Genomic DNA, 16,254 nt, shown 5'->3' with positions numbered 1-16,254 from the left:
TGGGAATACAGAGCTTAATTGATACTGACCTTTCAGTTCTCTGGAATTTAAAAACCTAATATTACCCTTAGAAATTCTTTTGAACCCTGTGATGTTATTTTCATTTATAAATACTATGTTTGAAAAGGTTTGCAACGACTTCTCAGTAAATATAGATGTTCTCCTTCAAGTGTTTTTCTGGGGGAAAAAGAGGGCTGTAATTTTTCCTTTCTTTATAGCTGTCAATCATATGTATTATTTTTGTCTACTTCAAACTCATTTTGCAATAAAGGATTTCAAAATCTCCTCTCCTTCCTCTGGGAGGCAATGAAAAGGTGAAACAAACAAGGAAGATGGCTTTATATAATCCTTTCACTTCAGATCCGGATTCCTTCCTGCTGTGAACCTCATGCTGCAGTTGTGCTTTCAGGGCTTCATATTCGGACCAGATAAAAGAAGCTCTCATAGCCTATAAAAAGCAAATTCACCTTTGGTCTAAATGCTGGAGAAATGTGAAAAACAATTTAAACTTTGGGGGGTGAGGGGGATAACACATTCTGAACATGTTTAGGTTTGGAATTCTCTAGTGTTTGAGGTCCTAAGAAAAGCAATTTCACAACTCAGAGACAAGAATAACCTATCCTTTATCAGTTCAATACTTATAGCTTGAAGCAAGTAGATTGGGTTAGGCTGTAGACAAGAACAAAAACATAGGCAGCAAATTTCCTGGCTTCAGATTTCAGCTCAGCCACTATTTACTCAATGGCCTTGGGCAAGCTTCTGAAACTCTCAGTGCCTATCTATCCAAGACCAAACCCAACCCATTACTTTTGAGTGGATTCCAACTCATAGTGACCCTATAGGTCAGACAGAGTAGATCTAATCCACAGGATTTTCCAGGTTGTAAGTCTCCAGAAGCAAGACTGTTACATCTTTTTATTGCAGAGTGGGTTTGAACCACTAAGCTTTCGGTTGGCAGCCAAGCACCTTAACCACTGCACCACCAAGATTCATCTATATAAGGGGAGTGGGGGACTGATAATAACAGTCTAATCCATAGTTGTTGTAAGCATTAAACAAGTATAGTTCTTAGAATAAGGCCTAGTTCACAATATACATAAGAATTATCACATATTAAACACTATCATTACACTTTTAAGTATTGTTTCATATTACACAGAAATAATCTTCAAACAATTTCTGGGTAAAACAAAGATCAGATTATAAGGGAATCTAGATAAAAAGCCATAGAATGACAATAAAGGAGGAAATCATGAGAATGCTCACACATTTTGAAGAATGTAACCCTTATCATTGAACACTGGTTAGATGTTGAAAAAGAAACTATACTGCTGTAAAAGCCTTAACTGAAAACCACTATTATATATATATATATAATATAGATATATATATATATGAAAAAAGAAACACAATCTATGGGTTTAGTCCATGAATGCACATCTCTGAACATATCTATGCTTCTCCTTTACTTTTTGGGGGCAGGGATAATATAGATAAAGGTTTTAAAGAAAAATGTTATTTTGTCTTTTATTTCCTATTAAGTCGGTGCTTGAAGTAAGCTAAGGCTATTCTACTAAAACAGCCTGGTTGAGAATGATTTTAAGGAGGTACAAAGAACAGCACATGGGAACCCACAAGACATGGAAGTCTAAAGTCCTAGTTCAGAGTTAAAGTGTGCAAATTAGCATGTAATGTTTTCCTCATCTTTTAAATGAGAAGGTTCCCACTAAATGTCTACTACTTCTTCCTGATCTAAAATTTGGATTTTCTAACCGTTAGCATGAATGGCAAATTTATAAAAGGCATTCAGGAGAACATCTATGTACCAAGGGCCCCTTGGGACAACCGTTCTTGAAATTCTAGTTCTCTGTTCCCTCACACTACAATCTCATCCATTACGACACACACTTGGCCGGCGATATGCCTGACAATAAAAGCTCTCTGTTAAACAGTCAGAAAAACAAGGATGAGGAATTATTAGAAGTCTTTAGCATTTAAGCCTGGCAAAAAAATTAACAGCCCCTATTAGTATAGTATACAAGACTGATCCATATTTGCAACTCTTCTGTCATTCTCATGACAGATCTTGGAGCCTTCAGAGAACCTTTTCTCAACCTAGCACAATTTTACTACACAGAGAACATTTCGCAATATTTGAACACACATTTAGTTGCCACACCTACAGGGATGAGGGTGGGGGTTTGTGCTGGTCTCCAGTGGGTAAAAGCCAGGGGTGCTGCTAACATTCCCTAAAGCACAAAACAGCCTTAGACCCTCCCCAGGGTAGAACACTATCTGGGCCCAAATGCCAGTGGTCCTAAGGTTGATAAATCCTGCCTTTGAGCAATGATTTCAGTGGAAGCAGTACTGCTCTTTAAAAGGTCATTTGGACATTTGGTTGTCCACGTGGGTGAAGAAGGAAGTCCCTGTATATTAGGGATAGAGCAAAACCAATTCTACTGCCACTGAATCAATTCTGACTCATAGTGACTCCATAGGGCAGAGTAATCTACCCCTTGGGGATTCGAACTACTGACTTTGTGCTCAGCTGCCCAGTATGCAAACCACCACACCACCAGGGTTCCTTATAACTTTACATCTTCGTGGGAGCAGACGGCTTCACCTTTCTCCCACACAGCAGCTGGTGGGTTTGATGCACAGACCCTGAAGTTAGCAGGCCACCACCGGGCCCTCATTGCCACCCAGTGCTGGTATTCACAGTAAGGGATGCAGACATACGTCATGCAATACATGAGTAACATGTCTTAATGAAGGATTGTGTCATATCCTGCTCACCTTTCAAATGTCTCATGAATCACCCAGTTATTAACATGTTAATTATCCCATGACTACCTGAGTCAAGAAAGCAATTCCATTTAAAATGTGAAGAGGGCTTCAAAAATTCTGTGGAAAAAGTTCCATTGTCTTTCAACTGTATTTTTTCAAGAACGTTTTGAAGCCCCCCCTTAGATAAACAAAGAACTCTTTGCATTGTCTAAACTTCCACAGGTCCCACAAATCACACAGGCAATAAACTCATTAATGATTATCTAAGTCTAATTCCATTTAATAATCAACGGAAGCTTCAATTCCTATTCATAGTGACCCTTTGGAGTCAGAATCGAACTGCCCCAGAAAGTTTCCAAGACTGTAACTCTTTCCTTAAATAGAGAGCCTTTTCTTTCTCCTGCAGACACTTGGTAGTTTTGAACTGCTTACCATGTGGTTAGCAGCTCAACATGACAGCAGCAGCTCTGTTTAATACACTCGATGCTAATGGGAAAGTTTGGTGGTTCAAATCTACCCAGATTGCCTGGAAAGAATGGCTTCGTGATCTGCTTCTGAAGTCACTGACCGTGTTCTGGAGCACAGTTCTCTTCTGCTGCAGGTGGGGTTGCCAGGAGCAGTAACTGACTTGGCAACTGCTTTGGCTGTTTTGGCTTTATACTGCAATTAGGGACTACACATGCACACGTGCACACGCACACACACACATACACACACCAGGGTAAATAAAAGAGCATGGCTGCTAGGGTTCTAGATCACCTATGCACATGTTTACTTTAAAAACATGTATATGTTAAAACCATGTCTCTGCAATGACTACGAGGCTGCAGACTAGTTACATTAGTAATCCACATCTTAGTCTTTTTAGGGTGGCTTAAAAAATTTTTTTAAAAGATCTGATCAAAACCATGACTTCTAAGGGGATCTACTGGGCCTGTGAAGTTCAAAGCAGTGGAGTTAGGTTACAGTGATTGTTTCTTGGGATTGCAAGATAAAATCTTGGTAAGAGTTTTTTTTTGTAAGACACAGCACCCTCATGGGAGCTTATTAGTAAGAAGTTTTAATAAAGTTGACAACTGCATTGGAAGCCAAAAGGCAAGGAAAGTTTCACCAAGGAAAACTGTTCCCCATTACAACAGTGCCCCTGCTCATTCTTCGAAGATAGCAAAGGTCGTCTTGAATGAACTTCATTGGGTAACCTTGCCTCAATGACGCCCTACTGCCCTGATCTTGCCTCTTCAGACCTTTTTTGTTCACAAATTCAAAGAGCATTTTTAAGAAACACAATTTGAGTCCCCTGGTGATACTAAAAGTGCTGCTTTGATATGTGGCAAATAAAAGAATGCAGAAATCTTCCAAGGAGAAGAGAGAGGAAAACATGACCTTCAGAAGTGAACAGACCTAGATGGAGGATCTGCCGAGAGACAGCAAGTTTATATTTCATTAGTTTTGTTTAATACAGATGTCTATGATTTTGTATTAAATAAGGAAGACTGAAGAATCACATATGAGTGATGTGCTCAAAAAGAAAATTGAAAGTACCGTGGACTGCCAAAAGGGCAAACAAATCTGTCTTGGCAAAAAGTACTTTGGAACAATCTCAGGAGAGACCAGTCCCTGGAGAAGGATATGAAGCTTGGTAAAGGAGAGGGGCAGCAGAAGAGGTGAAGGCCCTCAACTAGATGGATTGGCCAAGTGGGTCCACCACGAGCTCAAACATAACAACAGCTCTGAAGATGCCCAGGATCAGCCAGTTTCTCAATCTGGGCTCGGGGCCCCATATAAGTTTAAACTGACCTGTAGGTCAACAACAGAAACAACAATAACGATTTTGTAGTCATACTTTTTTATTTCCCATCAAGTACGCAAGCATGAGCTAAATTATGCAAGCAGCTCAATTAGATTTATATGCACACTTCATTCCACGATAGTAAAGACTGTAACTACAAAACATACATCACTAAAAATGACAGTATTGGAGCCAATATAGTTCAAAACCTTCGCTTCATTAGCCCCTGGATTTTAAGGCAATCAAATAGAAGGTACAGCAACAAACCCATCAGTCCTATGGGTCTTCCATGACAGGTCATTTTCTTGTACTCTGATTATAAACCATGGTTTAATAAAACAAACATACACTCACTGCCATCGAGTCAATTCTGGCTCATGGTGATCCTCTATCAATAGTTCTCTACTAGGGTCTGCCTGGATCCAATTCACACAGTATTACCTCAAAACACAAGGCAGCATTGACCTTTACAACATCGATATGCAAAATATTATACGTGGAGCCATGCCAAGGACAAACAAAAACCCGTCATCGCCAACCTACCAGAAAACTATGCTACACTCATTAGGGTTTTTTTGTCTATGTAATCTTCCCTGTAAAAACAAAGTGAATAAAAATGAGAATGACTCATTTTAGAGGTTTCTAAATTTGCAAGATTAAATCACCACAGGTCTAGAATTTCCTCTGAAACAAAATGACACAGAGCAGGCTGTGGAAGAAAATAATAATAATAATCTACTCCAGCAGTCCCACAACTCATTTCATCCATTCACATGGGGTCCAGTTTTCATTTCACTCTAAATGCTAGGGAGACTAAACGTCTGTTTTGATTACTGTGACTCCTTAATATGATTTTTTGATAATACTGCAGTCGCCTTCCTGAAAACTCTAATTTTCCCTCTTGTTTACTTGTTAGACAAACATTAATTGAGTGTTCCTTGTTTAAAACACTGTACAGAGTGATCTAGGGAATTATAAGGTAGAAGACGAACTGTCTGCCTTTGACAATGTTATTGCGTGAAAGAGGAGACAGACAAATATAAACATATAAACACAAGTGCAGGGCAAAATCAAGGAGACTACAGAAGAGCACTATGCATGTATTAGATGTATTAAAGGGGACACAAATGAAATCTCAGAAGATTGCTCAGAGGCTCAAGGGCAATTCATGCAAGCTGCAATTTCAGCTTGTTGAGACTCTGATTTCTCTTCCATCTAGCCAGCATCAATGGGGTATTTGCTGGATACTGAGTCTGCTTAACCCAACATGACACAATAGCATTCAAGTGTTAAAGTAGTCCTGTCACAACTGTACAGTTCTGCCCACTGAGGAAATGATTGCAAGTCTTTTAAGAGCAGAGAACTTTGCAGATGGCCTTTCACGTGCATCACCAGAGAAGCAGAAAACAGAATTATACCATATTAGGAAACCCTGAGTGGCATAACCAGTAATCAGTTGATGACTAGGAAGCTGTGGGTTTGAGATCCCTCTTGGGACCACGGAGGGTCGTTTCAGAAGAACGATGTAGTCTTCTGCTTCTGAAACACCGGCCATTGAAAACTCTAAATCACAACTTCATTCTGACACACATGGATCATCCTGAGTTGGAACAACTTCATGGCAACTGGTTTGAGTTTAGTTTCTTTCAACCTAAGTTATAATGTAACTGTGTTAGTCGGGGATGACGAGAGAAACAAATTCGGAGACACTCATATGTGTGTACGAGAGCTTTACATGGAAGAGCAATTATATATAAAGGAAACATCCCAGGCCAGTCCAAATCAAGTTCAGAAGTCTATTAGCCCATATGTCCCATACTAGTCCATAAATTCCATGTCAGCCTCACACAGTACTAACAATGATGCCGAATGCAGGAAGATCACAGGCCAGTGGGTGGATCTCTGAGTGTGGCTCTTCTACAGGAAGGTGAAGTGAAGAGAGAGTGTAACCCGCCTCCAGGAAGCAAGAGAGGAAGTTCCCAGGATCCCCATGAGACTGTCACACCCACAAAGAGGCATCATCAGTCTGTGGCTTGATTGACAAGCTAGACTCCACCCCTAGACAAATAAATTTAACACCCCTATTTAACAAATTGACATGAAATTATGTAATTACTACAGACCACCCCTTGTCAACTTGACACTTTTGCACAACTCTTGAGCCATATGTAATTTTTAAACAAAACAATATTAAAATCACATTTGGGCCTAAGAGGATAAACCCAAAACACAAATAAGTCAAAATATGTCAACCTCATTTAAAAATAATATTCTATAAGTGAACTAAATAAAAATATTCTCTATTTAACAATTGCAGCTATGTGAACACCTACCTCATAATCCTATAATTATATCAACATATTCCTCCAACTGTGAACATTTGTAAGCTAGCCACTTCATGCCTTTATCCTCTCTACTTTGTGTCTCCAATTTCTGTCCAGCCCAGGGCTCTGAAGAGGCAAGCACGTTCTCTGATGTGAAGAATCTTGATTCCAGTTGGAACCTTGTGAATTGGCATCCATAAACAAAGTCAACTCAGGGCAGGCCAGCCATAAAGTCAGCTGCCTGTAAGCTCCTTTTAAGGTTCAGTCCTAGAGCGGAGAGCTCCCTTATGTTTCCACGTGTTTCCAGCTGTAGACACAAACCACAAGTTCAATATTCAAAAAGCCAGACTTCCTGTATTGCTTCTTCAGTCTGTCAACAGCACCCTAGGCACGTCTCTTCAAATAGGAATGTCCTAAGGTGGGACTTATCTTCAGAGCATTCTTTGCAGTCTTGTCCTACACCCATTTAAAGATCCAATTTACTTTAATCTAAAGGCTCACAAACCATATTTTTACTTCTGAATATTTATTTGTATCATAAATTATTTCAATAACAATGCACAGAAGAAATCAGTATAAACCTACTAGAGCCAGATCCTAAACACAATCTTGAAAGTCAAATTCTATCCTTATCCAAACTTATCTTAATCCTTATCTAAAGTATTCCATTGATACAAATATGGCCTGACTTCATGAAGCCAGGGCAGAGATTTCTGTCAGGGATTTTGATCTTCTGTCAGCCACTTTGACTAAGCAGTATTGTCTCTGAGGAAAAGTTCCAGGGGAAATATCGCCCCCTAAGCTCAAAATTTACATTTGTCACATTCATTTTTGCCATGTTAAATGGGAATAACCTAAAACAATAAACAAGGAAAAGAATCAACATTTTACCTTCCCACGTCCTTTCTAGAAAACAGCCCAGTAAACTGCATGGCCATATCTGACCACCAGCTAGCCTAAGAAGAAAAACTGCCATGAGGTAGAGGCAAAACAAGCATCCACTCTCCATCTTCATGATTGGTTTCCCTAGTAGCCCACTCCGAAGATACCATAATGTATTCATTTGGGTTGACTACAGAAAAAAATCCAGAGACCCCCATATGTGTATAGCGTTATATGGAAGAACAATTGTATATTGAGAAAACATCACAGTCCAGTCCAGATCAAGTCCATAAGTCTGATATGAGCCCATATGTCCAATACTAGTCCATAAATTCCTCTTCGGACTGACAGTACATACAATGATGCCGAATACAGGAAGATCACAGGTCAGTGAGTGGAAAGTCTTGTAGATGCAATCCAGCATTGACTCCTCCAGCTCTCTAAGTGTGTCAAGCATATTTGTACATATGATTCCATCATCATTTTCAAAACATTTTCTTTCTACCTGAACCCTTGGCATCAACTTATTTCTCCCCTTGCCCGACCCTTCCTCCATCATGAAACCTTGATAATTTATTAATTTTTTTTCAAATATTACACCTACCGCTATCTCCCTTCACCCACTTTCTGTTGTCCATACCCCTGGGAAGGGGTTATAGATAAATCATTGTGATCGGTTCCCTCTTTATTTCTCCCCCCACCTTTCCCTTACCTACCTGGTATCGCTACTTTCATTATTAGTCCTGAGGGGTTTATCTGTCCTGGGTTCCCTATGTTGTGAGCTCTTATCTATACCAGTGGACATGCTCTGATCTAACCAAATTTGTAAGATGAAATTGGGGTCATGATAGTTGGGGGGAGGAAGCATTAAAGAACTAGAGGAAAGCTGTATGTTTCATCAGTGCTATACTGCACCCTGACTGGCTCATCTCTTCCTTGTGACTCTTCTGTAAGGGGCTGTCCAATTGTCCACAGATGGGCTTTGGCCTCCTCCTCTGCCCTCCGAGGCACTCTTCCTTCCCCCTCATTCATGCTGATGACTTCTTGTTCTGGGTCTTTGATGCCTAATACCTGATCCCATCGACACCTGATGATCACCCAGGCTGGTGTGCTTCTTCCATGTGGGCTTGTTTGTTTCTCAGCTAGATGGTTGCTTGTTTATCATCAAGCCTTTAAGACCCCAGATGATATATCTTTTGATACCGGGCACTATCAGCTTTCTTCACCACATTTGCTTATGCACCCACTTTGTATTCAGCAATTGTGTTAGGAAGGTGAGCATCGCAGAATGCTGGGTTATTAGAACAAAGTGTTCTTGCGTTGAGGGAATACTTGAGTTGAGGCCCAATGTCCGTCTGCTACCTTAATACTTAACATATAACATATATCTATTTTCCTATTGTTATATATAAACATATTTACATATGCACGTGTCTGTATTTCGACCTCTATAAATGCCCTTTGCCTCCCAGTTCTTTCCCTTAATTCTTTTTACTTTCCTCTGGTCCCACTATCAAGTTTGGCTTTCATTCAGGTTTCAGTAATTCCTCTCCGCTACATTGTCCTTGATCAAGTCCCACCAGGCATCCTATGCCCTACTTGTCATCGATTTTAGATCCCTTGTTGTTCCCTTGTCCCTGGGTTTATTGAAAGCCCCTTCCTTCCCCCCACCTCCCCATCTCCTGTGTATCCCCCAGGAAATGTCAGCCCTGTTGTTTTCTCTTCTAGATTGTTTATCCCATCTATCTTATCTAGATAGATATGCACAGACAATAATGTGCACAAAACCAAGACAAAGCAAAACAAAACAACAACAAAACCAATGACAAAACAAAACACAAGCCTATAAAGAGTTTATTGTCTGTTTATTGTCCTTCAGGAGTGTTTTCCAGTCATGACTGCTGGGGTGCCACACTCTGTCCCCAAAGACTATTTTTGGTATTTCCCGGGGATTTTATTGCTTTGCTTCCCTTGCTGCTCTGTTGCATGCCCTTAGTGTTTCGCCCAGTGTTATGGGGTCAAATTGGGCATCATACTTGGTTTTTATAATGTAAACATTTATTAATACCTCTAATACTTACAATGCATTTACTGTGTTCCAAGCACTATTCTAAAAATCTCAGCTCAATGAAGCACTACTTTTACTGTGGACAAGTTATAAGGAAAAATAAATAAATCATTTATATACTATAAAAGATGTTAAACAATAACAAGTTCCACACAACAAAACCAAAAAATAACAGGGCAAGTAATTGAAAGATCACAGGTGATGATCCAAAATTTTAAACAGCCAAGGTGGGTTCAATGATCACGTGATGCTAAGTCTTTGATTGTTAAATCTTCTGTCTCTCATGATTATAAATCAATATATACCCAAAAAAGTAAAATGTTTCACTTTTCCACTTTTAAATTATTACTTTTACTGCTACATTGAAATTTTGAAAAAGATCCAATTCACCTAGGAAAGAAACTACACATAAAGAAAACTGTCAACTATACACGTCTGAGATGCTTAGTTTTTATGTCAATTTGGCTAGGTTTTGCAGTATAAAATCTCAACTCAAACGCACTGACATTGAATCAATTCCAGCTCACAAGAACTCCATACAGGGCTTATAGGGCTGCACATCTTTACAGGAGCAGAGGTCTCCTTCTCCTGCTGAGCACGTGGGTCTGGGCCACTGGCACTGTGTTTCACAGTCACTAACTTAAAGTCAGTGGTTCAAAGCCACCAACTATTCCTCAGGAGTAAGATGAAGCCATTTGCTCTGTAAAGTTTTTAAGTCTTGCAAACTCTCTGAAGCATTCCTACTCTATCCTACAGTGTCGCTCTGAGTTGGAACCAACTAAATGGCCGTAAGCTTGGTTGAGGGAATCTATATGTATGTAACCCTGGGGGCATAGTGGATTACTTGTTGGGCTGCTCACCAAGAGGTCAGCAGTTTGAACCTACTAGCTGCTCCACAGAAGAACGATAAAGCTGTCTGCTTCTGTAAAGATTTACAACTTCAGAAACCAAAAGGGACAGTTCTACTCTGTCCTATGAGGCCCTATGAGTCTGATCTACTTTATAACAGTTCATCTCTGTTACTATGAAGGTATTTTGTAGATGATAACATCTACAATCGGGCTAACTAAGGTTTCCCAGAGAAGTTCTGCTCCAGAATTCAGCATTCACCTCTGCGGCCGCATTTGCAGCTCACTAGTTAGTCCTGCAGATTTCAGCATGAAAACTCAAGCTCACTGCCATCCAGTCAATTCCGACTCACGGTGACCCTGTAGGAAAGGGTAGAACCGCCCCTGTGGCTGTCTGGCCATCTTCATGGAAGGAGAAAAACACATCTTTTCCTACACAGAAACTGATGGTTTGAACTGCTGATCTTGCGATTGGCTAGCAGTCTCTTTTGTAACTCATCACACCCTCAAAGATTGCAAAATCAAGTCCTATCTGAGGAGGAGGATCCATGTCCACACCAGCCCGAGGCCAAGAGCCACAACAAGGCAGAATGCAGTCACGCTTCACCCTCCAACTTCCTTCACCTGATTCTGACACAAACAGTTCCTCCCAAAACAGTCTACTCCTCTACTGGGTCCCATAACCCTGGGGGAGTCCTGGTGATATAGTGGGCTACGTGTTCGGCTGTTAACTGCAAGGTTAGCAGTTCAAACCCATCAGACACACCAAGGGAGAAAGATGGGGCTTTCTACTCCTGTAAAGTGTTCCAGTTTGGAAACTCACAAAGACTGTTCTACACTAATCTCAAGAGCTGCTATGAAATTGACTCGATGACAACTTTTTATGTTTTACAGAATTTTATTTTTTTGAAGAATATGCATATATTCTGTCAGAAAAAAATTACTGGAAGAATCTTGTTGGGCATTAGTTATTTTTGCTGTTCTCCTACAGTTGGATTATTACTGTGTTCAGAACACCATATTTATTGCCTTATTTATTGAACAGTTATTTACGAAGTCCCCTCTGTGTACCAGGCAGTGTTCCAAACCCAATCATACCATGTTGTCACTATCTGGTTTGCTCAGACACACCCACTTTTATCAAAACTTCAAGTATTGTAATTTACTCATATAGTTGGACATTTAGTTATTCCACCTTAAAAATTAATTATAATCTGCCAGAGCAGAAGTTTTCAGCAGGCTTAAAATTCATGAGAAATAGCAAAGCAATCATTAGGGAAAACACACTATTTTAAAAATGAACAAGCATTCCATGATGCTCACCTTCCTGACCCGATCACTGAAGACAAAGCGGGTGCATAAGCAAATGTGGTGAAGAAAGCTGATGGTTCCCGGCTATCAAAAGATATAGCGTCTGGGGTCTTAAAGGCTTGAAGGTAAACAAGCAGCCAGCTAGCTCAGAAGCAACAAAGCCCACATAGAAGAAGCACTCTAGCCTGTGTGATCATGAGGTGTCAATGGGATCAGGTATCAGCCATCAAAGAACAAAAAATCATATCATTGTGAATGAGGGGGAAAGCAGAATGGGGACCCAAAGCCCATCTGTAGGCTACTGGACATCCCCTTACAGAAGGGTGGCAGGGAGGAGACAAGCCTGTCAGGGTGCAGTGTAGCAATGATAAAACTTACAACTTTCCTCTAGTTCCTAAATGTTTCCTCCCCCTTACTATCATGATCCCAATTCTACCTTACAAATCTGGCTAGACCAGATGATGTACACTGGTACAGATAGGAACTGGAAACACAAGGAATCCAGGACAAATGAACCCCTTAGGACCAGTGGTGAGGGTGGCATTACCAGGAAGGTGGAGGGAAGGTGCGGTAGAAAGGGGGCACCAATCATAAGGATCCACATATAACCCCCTCCCTGGGGGATTAACAACAGAAAAGTGGGTGAAGGGAGAAGTCAGATAGTGTAAGACATGACAAAATAATAATAATTTCTAAATTATCAAGGGTTCAGGAGGGAGGGGTGAAGTGAAGAGCTGATACCAAGCAAGGGCTCAAGTAGAAAGCAAATGTTTTGAGAATGATGATGGCAACAAATGTACAAATGTGCTTGACACAATGGATTTATGTATGGATTGTGTTAAGAGTTGTACAGGCCCCCAATAAAATTATTTAAAAGGAAAAAATGCTTAAAAACATATGCGGTTTTAAACCTATGCCTATTAGGTACTAAAATTGCCATTACATCAAATAAAATCAAGTGAAAAATTAACTAGATAGCATTTTAAAAATACATACTTTAAACAATTAAAATTGATGTAAATTCATTGCATTCAAAATTAAGATACTCAAGCTACAAGAAAAATTACCCATTGTTAGCATATGTCCTTTAAAATGTGTGCTTTTAAATGTAATAAAATCATATTGTGTCTGGCAGTTTGTAACATCGCTTGTGTTCACCATCTGTTCTGTGGGTCCATACCTATTGTCCCTTTTCTGCCTTTCAGATGATCTAATGAAAAGGACCTAAAACTTCTTCTCCTTCTTATTTATATGGACACTTATTTGTGTGCATGTGAATATAATGAAGTAAAATTATTCACTTATGGCTCTTCTAGTCATTTCTTGACAACTCCCATCAAATGATTGGGTCAGACCACGCAAAGAGGGTGTAGGAAACACTAATAGAGGAGATTGGTCTGCTTTGGGTATAAGAGAGCCGTCTCTAAATCAGGGAGAGGAAGATCGCATGACTCAAGGAAAAAGAATGACCAGCAGGGAAGTGTGTAGGAGACCCCTGTCTGACGTAACAGGTCCCAAAGGCCCCAGCTCTGAGACTAGGAGGCAGAGCAGAGGGGCAACACTGGGAATGGGTGGCCAAGAGGCAGAGCAAATTATGTTTAAATTGCTAAAACTGAAGGCAAGGAGGATATAGGATGCCTGATGGTGTTTGATCAATTGTAATGTAGCCGAGAAAAATTACTGAGAGCCAAATGATGGTGGAGCAGGAGGAAAGTGAAAGGAAATAGAGGAAAGAACTAGAAGGTAAATGCTATACACAGAGGTATCAATATAGACATGTATATATATATAAATATATTAATATATAAAGATAGGGGTATTGGGCTAAAATATATATATTTATATGGTTAAGCACTTAAGTAGCAGACAAACTGGGCCTCTACTTAAGTCTTCCCTCAACACCAGAACACTATTCTAATAACGTGGCACGGTGTGATGCTCACCTTCCCAGCACAATCACTGAAGACAAAATGGGTGCATAAGCAAATGTGGTGATCAAGGCTGATGGGCCCCGGCTATTAAAAGCTATAGCAACAGGAGTCTTAAAGTCTCAAAGTTAAACAAGTGGTCATCTAGCAGGGAAGCAACAAAGTCCATGAAAGAAGCCCACCAGCCTGTGTGATCACGAGGTGTTGACTCCGAAGATCAAAACCAAACAATCACACTGTTGTGAAGGCGAGGGTTCAGGGTGGAGGCACAGGGCCCATTAGTTGATAGCTGGAAATTCCCTCACTGGAGGGACACACAGAAGGGATGACTCCACCCTTTCCAGGGTGCAGTATCGCATCGAGGAAACACACAACCTTCCTCTAGTTCTTTAATGCTTCCTTCCCCCATCATGGCCCCAGTTCTACCTCACGATTCCTGGTAGACTGGCATATGCACCGTGGTACAGATAAGAGCTCTTGGCACAGGAAATCCAGGATAGATAAGCCCAGGATTCCCATAAGGGTACAGGAAGGGAGGAGGGGGAGGGGGAAGGGAAAACAGATAGCAATAATGGATGTTTGATCCCCCTTGAGAGGGACAAATAACAGAACTGTGGGTGAAGGATACATCGAACGATATAAGATATGAACGTACAATAATAATATGTAATTTATTAAGGGTCCACGAGGGTGGCAGGGCTGGGAGGAAGGTAACAGAGAGGAACTGATATCAAGCGGCACAAGTAGAAAGAAAATGTTTTGAAAATGATGATGACAGAATCTGTACAAGTTCACATGATGTAACTGATTTATGGATTGTTATATCTGTACGAGGCCCCAATAAGATGATCAATAAAAAAAAAGAGTGATATTTAAATATGTGCCGAAGACATGACTATTCAAGTAACGTGGCTGTGCCAATTTTTAAAAACATGGAAAAGTATAAATTAGGTATTTATATGTCATTACATACACAAAACTAAATTCTAAAATTGAATAGTTAAATATAAAACAACTGGAATAGGAAAATGGGTTCTACTGGAGAATTTTTAAATTAGTCCAAGTGAAAGATTTTTCTTATAGAAGGAATCTACCTGACCTTATAATAGCAGTATTCTTATAAAAACAAAAATTATGGAGAATATAAACTACTAAAATACATAAAAGCAAGAAATCCTATCTGTTAAAAAATACATATAAAACAAAAACCAGCCACAAGCAGGAAAAAAATTATTTGCAAAATTTGATTATCTTTGTAATGTAAATAGTGCTTGTGCATCAATATAGAAAGAACACATAATAGATATAAACAAAGAAGTTATAAAATAAGAAATTTTTAAAAATTAAATGAAATTACATGAAAAATTGTTCAACCATACCAAAAAATTTTAAAATATCAAGGAGCTAACAGTACAAACAACTTACTTTATGTCACATAGTGTTTCTGTCTCTTAATCTCCTGAAACTGTCTGACATATAAAGAAAGTATTTTCTCTATTTTCAAGAAAAGAAAACAGAGTCACACGAAGATCACAATCCAAGGCCAGGCAATCGCACTTCAGACCTGCTCTTTTCACCACCGCACTATATTCTGTCCACAATTCAAAAGGAAAAATAGTGACACCTTGGTTCTTGTTAATCAAGCAGATGCTGCCGCTGGGTGAACCTCAACAAACAAACTGGGATCCAGGCTCATTGCCTGCTTTGGCATGCCTGTGAGCTAAGCATGGCTTTTGCACTTTTCAGTTGTTGAAAAAAAATAAAAGAATAATATTTTATGACATAAAAATTGTATGAAATTAAAGTATCAGTGTTTCAATATGGTCACAGTTTTAAATATCGTCTCTGCCTGATTTTGCATTTGACAAGAAAAGCTGAACAGCTACAACAGAGACCATATGTGGCCTACAAAATCTGGTGCGTTTATTATCTGTCCCTTTACAAAAAGGTTCGCCGACTCCCTGCTACAGAATATAGGAACTGGGGCCATTCTACATTTCTACTGCAGATGCAATTGTTTTCATACAAAGCAAGAAGTCTCTTCATTCTCTTTGGCCCAATACTTTTTCGGAGAAATAGAAAATCCACAGACTTTGTATGTAAACAGATATGACTCCAGGACCGACCGAAGGTCAGGGCGGGGACTCCGGTGAGGGGAGGCTACCCTTACAGACAGTAACGCAATCTCAGCTCCGGAGAGATAAAACCAGAGTCCCAAGTTTATCAAGTAACACCCAATAAAACTGGTATTCCTGTAATGCCAAAAACATCTTGAAAGTATTACTACCAACTTATGTAACATACTTATTTTAAGACT

The 16,254-nt window shown here is 39.8% G+C and overlaps 1 protein-coding gene across 1 annotated transcript in view; it reads right to left on the bottom strand.

Annotated features, from left to right (window-relative positions):
- LOC142440053 (uncharacterized) overlaps nt 1–16,254 on the bottom strand; it is a 176,189-nt gene that overhangs the window by 116,129 nt on the left and 43,806 nt on the right. The window lies entirely within an intron of this gene.

This window comes from Tenrec ecaudatus, chromosome 2, assembly GCF_050624435.1.
Source record: "Tenrec ecaudatus isolate mTenEca1 chromosome 2, mTenEca1.hap1, whole genome shotgun sequence".
In the NCBI taxonomy this organism is placed as follows: domain Eukaryota; kingdom Metazoa; phylum Chordata; class Mammalia; order Afrosoricida; family Tenrecidae; genus Tenrec; species Tenrec ecaudatus.
This window is presented reverse-complemented; position numbering and strand designations above follow the sequence as displayed.